Source organism: Euleptes europaea, chromosome 6 (assembly GCF_029931775.1).
Source record: "Euleptes europaea isolate rEulEur1 chromosome 6, rEulEur1.hap1, whole genome shotgun sequence".
NCBI classification, from domain to species: Eukaryota; Metazoa; Chordata; class Lepidosauria; order Squamata; family Sphaerodactylidae; genus Euleptes; species Euleptes europaea.
In genome coordinates, this window is record NC_079317.1 from 75,652,808 (window position 1) to 75,664,440 (window position 11,633).

The following is an 11,633-nucleotide window of genomic DNA, read 5'->3' on the forward strand; positions in this document are numbered from 1 at the left end:
AACGTTCATTTAGCTCTCATTTTAATTTAGGCAGGTCATGAGAATTCACTTTTTTTGACGCAGAAAAATGATATATTTAGCTCAATCACTGTACGTAAAGCCTAGTATACAGCGGCTAAAAAGTAGTCCAAATGGCAATTTGGTTCTCCTGAACTAGAGATCCTGAATTGCTGGGAATGACGTTCTCCCTACCAAACAGTCCACAGCCTTACTGGCTACCTGTGTTTTTCCCCGTGATGTACACAAAGGTGCTGAGAGCTAGCCATCACTTTGCACATGCAGTTCCAACTAGTAAGGAGAACCATGAGCCCAGTATGTGAAATTTTATTACCCGTGCAAAGTTCTTTTGAATGTATTGGACACAACTAGAAGAATAATGTATACAAGGAAACCTGTTTCTGAATCCAGATTGCCTTGGCTGGATAACAGTAATACCATCCTTGTTGAACTAGATTTCAGGGAGATTTAGTAGACATATATTACACATCCAGATGGGGAATGAGTGCTTTCCAAGCAAACTCTCTGCAAGCACAAAGGTTTCGTGCCTTGGCCCTTGCTGAAATCATGTTTGAACTATAATGTGACTTCTGCTTTACTGATACCTTGAAATACTTTAAGGTACATAGCCTACTTTCTGCCCACCCTTTCTTTTTCTGTTTTCCGCCTCCTGCCGACTCTCTGGTTCCTCATTGTACAAGAACATTCTTTCTCCATCAGGTAGTTTTATAAGTACTATGTGATGTTTTGGAACAAGTCATTGTGAGCCTCAAAGAGTGCCAAGGAGCACTAAGGGGAGGAAATGTCAGCTCAACACCGATTTGGAAGTGACATTGCAACCAGTAACCAGAGAGCAGATCCTTGATTTGAAACATATTTTCATCCAGCAATAGGTTGTTGTTGTTATTTCCTTTCATTGTTCCCGTTCTCCATTTGCCTTCCTGAAATGATTGCAGGAAATGCTCAAGGCATTTATTGCAGGATCTTCCAGCTGCACCATTTGCCTGGAATATGAACTTACAGTTTTCAACCCTATGCAAAGTCACTCTAGTCTAAGCCTATTCATTTCAAGAGACTTGGACCGGGGTGGATAGGATTGTGCTCTCAGTATACTAATAAGAGGTGTTAGAAAAGTATTTAATCAGCGTTTACTACTTTCTCATGGGGTTTGTACACTAGGGTTGCCCACCTCCAGGTACTAGCTGGAGAACCCCTGCTATTACAACTGAGCTCCATTTGTTAGAGATCAGTTCACCTGGAGAAAATGGACTCTATGGCATTGAAGTCCCTCCCCTCCTCAGAACCCCACCCTCCTGAGGTTCGGTCCTAGGGTTGCCAACCTCCAGGTATTAGCTGGAGAACCCCTGCTATTACAACTGAGCTCCAGTCGATAGAGATCAGTTCACCTGGAGAAAATGGCCGCTTTGGCAATTGGACTCTATGGCATTGAAGTCCCCAAACCCCGCCCTCCTCCAAAACCTCCCACCGGTGTCAAAGAGGGACCTGGCAATCCTATCCAAAATTATTGTTTGTGCTGCTCTGGAAACATTTATAATTTATTTATTTATTCTGTGAGGAGAATGGGTCGAATGGTTTACTTGGCTAATTTCCAATGATTTTATTTTTCTTTTGCTAATGCTACTTTATATGAAAAAGTACTTAACTTGCATCATATTAATAGGTAGGCATTCCAGCCTCCAGGTGGGATCTGGGGATCCTCCGGAATTACAGCTCATCTCCAGATCTCCTGCTATTACAACTGATCTCCAGCCAATAGAGATCAGTTCACCTGGAGAAAATGGCTGCTTTGGCAATTGGACTCTATGGCATTGAAGTCCCTACCCCCAAAGCCCACTTTGCTCAGTCCCCACCCCAAAAACCTCCCACCGGTGGCGAAGAGGGACCTGGCAACCCTACGTGAACACTTGCCTCCCCTATGGCGGCAGCATCACGTGGTGTGGGTGGGAATAGTGTCCACGTGCTCCGTCCTCATGTCACTCATTGCTGCTGCTACTACATTCTCCTCACCCCATCCATCCCCCTTTCCTTCTGTCATGGCTGCACAAAAGCACAGCTGTAGTAGAGTCTGTGCTGGGCCCTCAATGGCTGGCAACACTCTTTTTAACCTTTCCAGGAGAGCAAAGAAAACAAGTCCTTCATAGGGCCAAAGGGGAGCAGAAATTGCGGAGCTTAACTGCACCCTCTCCCCTTATTGGCTGTAGTCAGGGTTGCCAGCAGCCCTGGAGAAAAACAATTCCTGTCCCCTTAATACAGACTTTATGTATGGAAATGGGCAGCTGACGCTCCTCACAGCTTGGAGGTAAATAACATGAGCTGGCAAATAACATCCCATTAAAGATGCAGGACATTTGTCTCCAGGCAGTTGGCAACCCTAGCTGTAGGTGGAGAATCCACATGGATGCTCTGCCTGCAGCCACCCCACAGATCATCCTTGGAAACAAATCACAGTAAGTTTACCTTTGATCCAATTTAAATGAGGAAAGCCCCAGAAGCTCCAGGAGTTGTGCTGAGAATGAGCATGACATCATGTGAATATTCTAGTTGAAATCAGAAGCTTCCAGTGTTCCATGTGGGGGGAAATCTGTGTGGAAACAACCAATAAGGATTTTGACACCTGATTAAAAGATATCATTCAGTGTTCAGGATGCCTCAAAATATTAGATGGGCTGTGAATGATTGTAGAGGAGGTGTTCACACCCACTCTTCCCCCTGCTCCAAATCCATATTTGGCACATGCCTTAAGAATTGAATATTCATCACTTGATTTCTCCAAGCAGCAAAACGTTCCAGAGGCAGAACTCAGCCAAGTTGTTTTTTCTTTGGAGGAGAGAACAACCACTAGAGACTTAAGGAATTTTGTAACACTTGCTTTATTTACAAAATGTGCAAGTAAAGGAGGGAAGGGAAGAGGCACTCTTCCAGGGCAGCCGAGCCACTCCCCACATCAGATCCCTTGCTTCCAAATTAGCACTGAACATCCAAGAGTGCAGAAAGTCCCACTCTAGACATGCCAAAAGACTGGAGGAGCACAAATGTTGTCCCTTTTTTTAAAAAAAGGGAGGGGGATGACCCAGGAAACTACGGGCCAGTCCAATTGTCCTCTGTCCCAGGGAAGATACTGGAGCAGAATTTAAAGGGATCAATCTGAAACATCTGAAGGATAACTTGGTGATCTGGGGAAGTCAGCACAGATTTGTCCCCAACAGGTCCTGCCAGACCGACCTCGTTTTTTTTTTTTCTTTGATTGAGTGACGAGCTTACTGGATCGAGGGAATGCTGTTGATGTTACCTGGATTTCAGTAAAGCTTCTGACAGGGTTCCCCATGACGTTCTAATGGGTAAACTAGAGGACTGTGGTCTGGACTCTAAGATAGGTGGATAGGGAACTGGTTGGAGAACTGCACCCAAAGAGTGGTTGTCAGTGGCATTTCATTTGAACGGAGAGTGGTGTCTAGTGGTGTGCCAGAGGGCTCAGTTATGGGCCCGTTATTTTTCAATATGAGGGTGTGGAGGGACTCCTCATTAAATTTGCAGATCACACCAAATTGGGAGGAGCAGCGAACACACCAGAAGATAGAGATAGAATTCATTGAAATTGAACCCCCTGGAAAAGTGGGCAGATGTGAACAAGATGCAATTCAACAAGGATAAGTGCTGGGTAACAAAAATGAGGAACACACATACTGGATAGGGGATACACTTCTGGGTAGCAGTGTGTATGAACAAGACCTTGGGGTACAGGTGGACTGTAAGGTAAATATGAGCATCCAGTGTGATGCAGCGGCAAAAAAGGCTAATGCGATATTGGGGTTTATCAACAGAGGCATAACATTCAAATTGCAAGATGTCATAGTCCCACTGTGCACTGCATTGTTCAGGCCGCACTTAGAGTATTGTGTATAGTTCTGGAGGCCTCACTTCAAAAAGGGTGTGGACAGAACAGCATGGGTGCAGAGGAGAGTTACGAGGATGACCAGGGCCTGGAGGCCAAGTCCTATGAAGAAAGGCTGAGGCACTTGGGAATGTTCAGTCTGGAAAAAAAGGAGGCTGAGGGGGGACATGATTGCTCACTTTAAGTATTTGAAGGGCTGTCACTTAGAGGAGGGCAGGGAGCTGTTCCTGTAGGCAGCAGAGGATAGGACTCACAATAATGGGTTTAAATTACAGGCGGAAAGGTACCAGCTGGATATTAAGAGAAACGTTTTTACAGTAAGAGTCATTCAACAGTAGAATCGGCTCCCTAGAGAGGCGGTGAGCTCCCCCTCACTGGCAGTCTTTAAGCAGCGGCTGGACAAACACTTGTCAGGGATGCTCTAGGCTGATCCTGCATTGAGCAGGGGATTGGACTAGATGGCCTGTATGGCCCCTTCCAACTCTGTATGGCCCCTTCCAACCATGATTCTATGGTTCTATGGGTGGGGCCATTTTATGGCAAAGCTGATTATTGGCTTCCCTCATTCAAATGAAAGGGTTTTTCACTGGAGGATTGGTAAACAACTGCACTTTCCTTAGTCAGGATATGGTTCTATCCCCTCTTCAGGATTTCCTTCTTCCCAGGAGGTATGAGGAGGGAGGTATTCCATTTGGCTCTTCCGCTTATAGAAGCCATTTGAGGTTTGGCTTTGCCTCCTGTGGCAGCCATTTTGAGGTGGTGCTCATTATCTTCTCTTGAAATTCCTAAGTTGCCCACAGCCTCAAAAAGGTTGCGGACCCCTGCATTAAGGTATGCAAGGTAGCTGGAAACCAGAGTGAATTACAGATCCATAATGCTCCACAGAAGTACAACTACTGACACAATGTTATAGGGCAGATGCAGATGATCTCTAAACTCATAATAGTTACTTCCTTGCATTGTAAAATTTGGGAGAACCTCTAATGTGTGAGTTGGCTGCACAGCTTTTGGGGCTGTGCTTCCAAGCAACAGCATTTGAACCCAGATCTTTCTTTTTTTTTTTTTACATTTTTCTAACCACTATTCCATAATGCCTCCACATTCTGAATAGGTAACACTTCAACAGTAGCATGTAGATTGGCTCAGAATTTTCCAGCATCATGGTAATTGTCCATCACAAGTCTACTTCTCTCTGTGTGTAAAGTGCTGGGGTTTTCAAGGCAAGAGACTAACAGAGGTGGTTTGCCAGTGCCTTCCTCTGGACGCAACCCTGGTATTCCTTGGTGGTCTCCCATCCAAATACTAACCAGGGCTGACCCTGCTTAGCTTCTGAGATCTGACGAGATCAGGCTAGCCTGGGCCATCCAGGTCAGGGCAAGTCTACTTCTAGTTGTTGCTAAACAAATACTTTCAAATACAACTCCATGGACAGAACCTCTTAATCAAGCAGCTGCAAAAACGGGTACAGCAGGATAAAAAGGATTCCTACCCAAAGTAGGCATCTCAACAAGATGGGGCTGACTGCCTGCAAAGGAAATGGAAAGACAATCCCATGTGTTTTTGCTAAAGCTGTTAATTCTCTCTTCACATATGGTTGTCCCATTTGGATCACAGCCCTTAATCATTGAGAGCATTCAAGCCTCTTTTTTAAGACGAATTCTAGGAGCCCCTAAATGCATTTCCTACCTAGCTATCTGTGCAGAGTTAGGTCAAATCTGTATTAATACTAAGGCTTGGATTGCCACTTTTAAATACTGGATTAAAATCCATTTTAGATCTGTATCTGACAGTCTTCTAATCCATCTGAAAAGTGGCCCTTATAGCTTGCAGTGGTCCCAAACTGTTCTTCGGAAGTTGGCCTGCATTGGGATTGACTTTGACTCTTTATTACTTTCTGATGAAAGATCCGCCTTTTGAGTAATCAGGCAAAGGCTTTTGGATCATGAACTGCAAATTCATTTCCCTACTAAGGCATATATATGTTCACCTGCTTTTTCTGGTATCTCTAGCCAGCCAAGCTCCATGGCTCATTTTCATAATTTAGCTGACCCAGACCAAAGAAGAGCCTTTTTCTTAGCTCGTATGAATGCCTTTCAATCGAAAGTCTTACTAGGTACATTTAGTCACATTCCATATCAGGAGAGACTCTGCCCCTGTGGTTCAGGATCCCCAGACTCGCTTATGCATATTATGTTGGAATGTCGCCTGGATGAGGGCCTTCATAATGACTGTCTGGTAGATTTGCTTGATACTGATTTAGTCAATAATAAAAGTTGAATGTTAACTGCTCTACCATCCGATGTCAAGCCTGAAACAACTGCCTCAGTTGCAAAAAATTTGGTAATGTTACTGAGACGGGAATCTTTGAAGCCTGCCTAATATTTCAGGTTGCTGCTGTGATGTGGCTTCTAGAGATTGGTCAATGATCCTGATTATCATTATATCAGTCTGGTTGGATGGTTAGATTATTTTAATCCTTTATTTTAACCTTTTGTTTAATCCCAAAACATGGTACATTTTATATATTTTATACTTAATTGTACTGTATACTCTGTAGGGCCCTGGTTTGTTCATCAGGGATTTGTGTGATCTGTTTTCGATCGTGATAATCTGTATGAGCTGTCTTTTGTACTATGCCTATTAAAGGTTATTGAATTGAATTGAATCACTCTTCACATCTCTCATTCAAGTCATCAATCACAACATAACCAAAACAGCTCAGAGCACAGCTGCTAGCATGCCACTGTAAATGAACCTTCTTCCAATGGAGTCCTGCCCCGCCAAGTTGGCGTCACAGCAGGAGGAAAAAACTCAGCTTGAAAAATAAACTAATTAGGTACCCCAAGCCCTCTTGTCAAAAGGAAAAATGCTACTAACTTTTAACTGTTAGGATATTAATCACTAAATACTTAGGTAGACCTTGGTCTGTAAAGGAATGTGACATGGGGTGGGGGAGGGCATTAGCCAAGCCCATTTGCAAGGATTTTCTCATCCCTGGTGTAATTTGCTGTCAACAACACATTGTAAAAAATACACATTGCAAATATATGAGAAGTAATCAAAGCCACTATTCAATTACTGAAAATGAGAACATGAAGGGAAGTTTCTATACTCTCTTTCTCTCTTTTATCCCTTAGAAGCTCCTTGATCTTGAGGAGTGTAATTTTAAATCTAATGTTTGAGGGATATAAGGACTGAAATAAATCTTGCCACTGACAATGCAGCCTTGGGATCCCTGTCACTTAATAGAAAAGGCATTATGTCAGACACAGAGTCATTAGATGTATATATTAAAAGGGGAAAGATATAACGGGATCTAAGTTCCTCATAAAAGCGGCATTGCAAAAGGGCATGAGCTAGTGAATTGATAGAGCCATAAGAGCAAGGACAGGTCCTTTCTGGGTATGGTATATTCAAAGTTCTGCCCTGCATAATCATAGAGGGGTTAGCATTCAGTCTAGCTAAACAGAAGGCTCTAGAAAAATGAGGAGTTGTTAAATAATAAGTATAAGTGGGCAAACCGTGTGGTGGTGGTATTCCAAAAAACTGAGATGAACAAATGCGGTGAGTTTCTATACTAGCAATAGAGTGGATGTGATGGTTGTTGTGGGATTTGTCAGCTGATAAGGAGCAGTATAGGACATGGTCCCTGTATCAATAATATGCAAAAGACATGATTTGGGTAGGTTCAAGTTACCATGCATGAGTAAGAAATGCTAGTTTCCAGGATTGTTTTTAACACGGCTACCAGTTGGGATTGTGAATAATCATGAGGGGAGAATAAATTATTGGGACATTTCTCCCCAACCCAAATCTTCCATTTTATTATACTGTTAGGGCTTCAAGCCACAAAGAGAAGAGCCAAGATTTCCCCATCATTCTTGGTTTCCATTTCTCCACTTTGGCTGATGGACAAACTGTCTATAATGTTCCATATCTTTGAGAAGCCAATGATCATGCTTGGTCATTTTCAGACCATTGGAGGTGATGTTCATTTTCTAAGATTTAAAAATTATTTTTTTTCAGCAAACCTGTGGGAGTCTCTTCAGAATGTAGAAACCCCTTGCTTTGCATGTAGCCCCGTTTCACTTCCTTATGGATAGGTATTTGCAGTGCTTACCTGAGAACACTTTCCTGGGAGTAAATCCCATGAAATAGGCTTGAGTAGGATTCTGAGTAGACCTGCTCCTTTGACCATTAACTTTATTATTATATGGATAAGCTTGGCCTCATGAGGAATAGCAGGCAGATAATGGATTGGAAAATTACCCACTCATATCTTTCCCTCTAGGATTCTATAAGCTATTAGGATTCTATAAACTACCAGGATTCCAGTGGGCCAATTTTTCCTTTAAATACTTTTCTACCTGCTCTCAATATTCCATGCTTCCTAGAAGATAATGAACATGTTCATTCCCCATCAAACTATTCTTTTATGTTTCTTTTCTTTAGGTTAATTTGCAAAGTGATATGTTTTCATACCTGTGGAGTTTCTGAAGTATGTAGAAAACCTTACATATGATCTGGTTTTGAAGCTTCTGTGATTGGCAAAAGCTAGCCACCCTACAATAAGATATAGAAAGAATGACTAAAGACACAGGAGATCTAGTCTCCATTGCTTCTTTTCATCCTATACATATGAAAGCATGCAATGCTAGGAAATAAGAATGACAGAAAGACACAACGTTCTGTATTCTATATGCTAGGCAGAGATAATATGGTGCTAATAAAAGGTTTCATGCAAATGGAAGAAATGTCATATTTTGTTCAGTTAACTGGGTATAGGACTACAGAGGGGATCAGTCAAATCTGCCACAGAGGGGTTAGGGTCACTACAAGTCTGATAGGGCTGGCCTCATAAATCTGACTTTAATCAGGTTGAATCTCCCTGGAATGAATGGAGTTCATCCAATGAATGCAATAACAAAATCTGATCAAATCAGCCCTGTCGTACAAACTGATTTTTTTTCACTCAACATTGTTTACTTGAAGAGACTTTTACTGAGAATGAATTTGTCCCACTGTTGGGGGGATCTTTTTTCTTACAATGAATTCCAAAATTTGTAATTGCTTACAGAGATGCTTAAATTTACCCAAGGGTGGGCTTAAGTGAAGAAATAACACCAGATCTAATTACGTTTATTTTCCATATAACTTACACCATACCATCAAGTATTACATAAAATTAAATTCCTAAATTTAGTCCAAAAAAAAATGTGGAGACAGAAACCTTCAAAGAAAGGAAAATACTCAATAGTCTTGGTCCAAGTCTGTAACACTGATATGCCTTAGGCTAGTGGGTGTGAGGTGTTCATGATGTAAATTAACAATTTCTCTTTAAAAAGAATGATGTGTAGGGTTGCCAAATGCCTGGCTATGGTGGGCAATTGCCCTCCAATTAACAGGACTGCCCGCTGCTCCTCAGCTGGCCACCGGCAGAAGCAGGCCAGCTGAAGGGGGGTGATCCGTGCACGCAGCACAATGGCGTCACTTCCAGGTTTACTCTGGAAGTGCTAGCAACATGACGAGGACACTCTAGCACTCACCCCCCAAAAACTCTATGGTTTCCATAGAGGATTTGGAGGAGTGTGCTAGAGCATCTTGCGGAATTCCCGTACTTCCAGTAAATCCGGAAGTGATGTTACTGCACTGTGCACACTGAGTGCACACAGAACACACAGGGGGTACCTGGCAACCCTAATGATGTGGTAGGGGAGGACCACATACCATCTCCACTCTAGTAAGTGTGAATATTAACACTGGAATCACTATCATTAATGTACCCATCAGCCTTTCATATCATGCATGCCACTTTGGCACATATGTCCAGTATTCTGGTCTGTATATTTACATTAGTTTATGTAATTATGTGATACATTTAGAAAGCCAAAACATATCTATTCTTGAATGAGAAGAATGCCTAGATGAATAAAAAGTATATCCCTTTTTCTTACCATTTATCAATCTCCATATGTCAAACATTTCCCATTGTTCTGTGAGATGATTAAAAGTACCTGGTAGCTTACCCTCACATTTACCCTTTTTCTTCTTCTAAGATCTATCCAACCTAGGATCCATAACCCCGTTAAAATCTCCCATCCATATCATTTTTTCATTCACATATTCCGCTAGTATAAATGCTAAATTATCATAAAATATTTTTTGATTAATATTTGGTGCATAAATACCAACAACAAAAATTTTTGGAAACCAGAGACAATTTCCACCAAAAGGATCCTCCCTTCTTTATCAGAGTATAACACCTTGGGTTCCAATGTTAAGGGACTATACATTGCTAAACCATTTGTTTTTTTCTTCTCATTACATGATGTGAATAATTTACCCAGTTTTACTTGTTCCAATCTTAAAATATCCTTTGGTAAAATATGAGTCTCCTGTAAACAGAAAATATTAGCTTTTGACTTTTGTAAATGGTAGAAAATTTTTCCCTCTTGTTAGGAGAGTTCAAACCATTAACATTCCATGACAATATTTGTAGCATTTCGGGAACGACTTCCGGATCTGGGTTGATCCCTCGCGGTAGCGTGATTCGCGCTCCCAGCTCGAACGCAGATTCAACAATCACTGTTACCTTACAGAAGAGCCTCCATTCCTAGTCCAGCAGCTTCACCAGCCACTTCACCAACAACACTGGTTACTTTAACAGCAAAAATGACAAAAAAAAACCTGAGGCTACGTTGAACTCTATACAAGAGCTGTTGGCAAAAACACTTCAGGAGATGACAGCAATGAAGCAAGAAATGACTTCAGTAAAACAAGAGATGACATCAGAGAAACAGGAGGTGGAATCAGTCAAACAAGGTTTGCTCCAAAATACAGCAGTTGTTGGACAAAATACAGCTGCTATTTCAGCACTGCAAGACTCCATATCATCTTTGACAGTAAGACAGAATAAGTTGGAAGAGAAAGTTCAGAAATACTCAAAAGATAATAAAGACACCAGAAAAAGAGTTGATGGTTTAGAGATGTCAATGGAGGCATGTGCAGAAAGAGAAGAAAAGCGTGACGAGCATACAACAATGTTAGAACTAAAGATAAAAGAGAGCTGGATTTGCATACGCGGTCTCAAAGAAAAAGTGGAGGGAAAGAACCTAAAAAATTATTTGAAAGGACTGTTGGCTGTTTTTCTTCCGGAAGATGAAGCGATTGTTGAAGGGATGATTATAACAGCCTACAGAGTCAAATCTGCATATGCTACCAAATACAAAATTCCAAGGGACTGTTTGGTGCAACTTTTCTCTAGAAGTCATCGGGACCTAATTTTGAATAAGCATTACCAGACTCCACTTACTATAGAAGGTACACCGATGAGACTGATGAAGGAGATCCCGGGAAGACTGCTGAGAAAAAGAAAAGATTTTGCAGACATTGTGGAAAGGCTCAGATTCAATGGAATTCAACACAGATGGGAATTCCCGCAGGGCATTTCATTTCTCTACAAAGCCAAAAGATTCGGGATTACAGATACTGTCAAAGCTGATCAGTTTTTGAGAAGATATGGAGGAGACCTACGTAAGCCACCACAACAAACATCGAAAGAACTAGTGGGAAAAGAGGTTCCTGAAGAAGAAAAGGCAACAGAAGCAAGTGGGGGGGGGGCTGAACCATCATCATCTGAGGAGAAAGAAGATGGTTGAACTATGTCAATGGGAAAACAGTGGAGGGGGAGGGGGAGGGAGGGAATGGGGATTGGATTGGGAAT